Below are 2668 nucleotides of genomic sequence, written 5' to 3'. Positions count from 1 at the left end.
CCTACCGTAAAATTAAATTCTCGCCAACATTCCCCCTATTAAAGTAATTAAGTCTCATTAAATACAATGCAAACGGTCCTTACCAGGCTTACAATTTTCCGTCTGTTAACCTTTCTAGTAGACCACCACCTTCATGTTACCAAATATCATAATGATCCCGGCATCTAACGTTACTCTCCAAGCAGAGGTCGAATCGCGCAGATATGGTAGTAGTCGAAAAAATTACACCGGCGCTCTTCCTACCTCTGCAACAGAACGGAAGGGCTCAAGGCTAACAAATCTAATCACTTTGACACATTCAGGGCGTTTTGTACCTAAGGTACTAAGTTTTCGACGGGAGTTAGGAGTTTCTGCCCGCGCGCCGGTGTGCTAGTAATTTTTTCGACTACTACTATATCTGCGCGATTCGACCTCTGCTTGGAGAGTACCCGGCATCCCCAGTTCCTGAATTAATGACAACAGCCACAACCAACAGGCGACAAACGGCATCGAAAACATAACCTTCTTGACGAGATAAAAATTAAACACAATAAATAATTCCAATTTGATACCAATCAAACAACGATACCTACGATAGTGTTTCGTCTTTTGAAAACATTTGGCAAACGGGTCTCTAGTCTCTGGCATTTACATTGGGTTATATGAAACGTTCCTCTACACATAACTTACTTGGTATCTTCGCAAACTTTCCGCTTAACTCGTAGATGTATGACTTATTTGATCTTATTTGTATATTTGTAAGTAGGGCGGAATACCAAAATATTGTAGTCCATTTTGTATTGTTTGCTGTCATTTTGCTAGGACTAGAATTAGTATGCTGATTGTGACAGTGCCATAATGCTGAGGTGATAACTGTAATTTGCATTGACTGGAGACTACAAGCTGGGGCCAGTCCCCATATGTTAGTGTACTTCACACAGAACCCATAAGAACCATTATCATGTGTTATTGTAATTCACACTGAAGCCATAGAACTCATTAGCAGGTAGACATTAGTTCCTTAACCCTTTGTTCTCTAAAACAACAAAGCCAGAACAAAGATTTCTTCACTGTTATGATATGTATGGTAAAGGTACTTCCTGGAGTGAACCCGAGACACACGTCTCGCGATAAGGTGCCAGAAGAAGATGAATAAATTGAAGGCTTTTTGCTCAGAAGCTCAGTTGAAACCAGGGTGCGTCCAGGTGCGGCTGTCTTGAGAGCAAAGCCTTTGTGTGAACAGAGAATGCCTCGTGTCCGTGTGGTCATTTCCCTCTAGTGTCGAACTCTTGTAGCAGATTCCCAAAAAGAACCGGGAGTAAAACGCACTACTCGTAGATTAGACAAGGTGGTTGCCCCTTCCCAAATTAGTCTCTTGTTAAGTTAAAAAATCTCAAGAAGAAATACAGTAGAAGCCGTTTAATTGCACACCAGATTTGCCAGCGTATTTCGTGCAATTATCCGGATGGTGCAACAAAACGAAGTTATTCAGCTGGATTTTGGAAGTGTGCGGTAATCTGTTGTGCAATTAACTGGTTTCTACTGTACATACAGATGAACTACAGTACATGTAACGTTGATAGATGTAATCTGTTTATCTATTTATTTCTCTTTTTCTTTCACCAGGTGCACCAACTGTGATTGTCCTTCAAGATCCTATATACCCGTGGTGTTTAGATGACAACAAGACACTTTTTAATGACAATTTTATACTTCCTGAACGAGACATAAGTACAAACAGAAAAGTAAATAAGAGACAACTTGCATGCTCTATCAACTAAGAGAATCTACCTATGCAGTGATGGAGTATATCGAAGATGTTACAGTTTTGTAAATGTAAATGTGAAAGTGACGTTGACCCCTGTAGTGACAAAGAATTCATCGCCCCTGAGTTCTTGTATGCCTATTAATAGTATCATATCGGAGAAAGATGATAACAGAGTACTTCATTGGCTTGCATAAAGTGTAGTTGTTTCACTGTGATAACTGCATTTTACATGTGGGATAATCTACACGGTGGTATTAAAATAGATTATGTTTATATCAATTACAGCCTTATTTGCATGATCAATGATACAATATGAAACAATAAATCCACAAATGCTCTAAAGATTTCATGGAGGTATGAGGTCTCCTTACTCTTGTTTTATTTTGATATGATGTATCTATGCTATATGGTATTAAAATATAAGAAATGGGTTTTTTTGTGAATTTCTTGTTGACTGTTCTATGCATTGTCATGCCTTTCTCGTTGATTGTGTTAATGTGTTTTCCACTGGATCCCACGTTCTTATCGGGATTTCTAGTTTGTACTGTTTTCTTGATGTCTCGCGGCCGAACAAAACGCCTGCCTAACAAAGGTAAAAAAAAAGAAACAACCGGAGCCTAACCTCTGCTTGGATAGTACAGTATCTGCCATCGACAAGAAATCTCAATCTGGTAGGTAAGGTGGTCAAAGATTGAATGTTCGTCCTAGACGGAACCCCCAATTCACCGCCAAATCTGATGCTTTTATCATTTTTTCAAACAACTTTATTCATTATGAGAAAACAAACATTACAATATTCAATAAATATAATAAAACGTTGCAGTACATAGATAGTGTAACTTACATCTGCGAAAAAACAAGTTTGCACAATCTTTTGTTTATCAAGGCCCCCTCTCACTTGACGTGCGGCACGCTTGCGGC

This window comes from Branchiostoma floridae, chromosome 9 (assembly GCF_000003815.2).
Source record: "Branchiostoma floridae strain S238N-H82 chromosome 9, Bfl_VNyyK, whole genome shotgun sequence".
NCBI lineage: Eukaryota > Metazoa > Chordata > Leptocardii > Amphioxiformes > Branchiostomatidae > Branchiostoma > Branchiostoma floridae.
The sequence above is the reverse complement of the archived record's forward strand: the minus strand, read 5'-3'. Positions refer to the sequence as shown.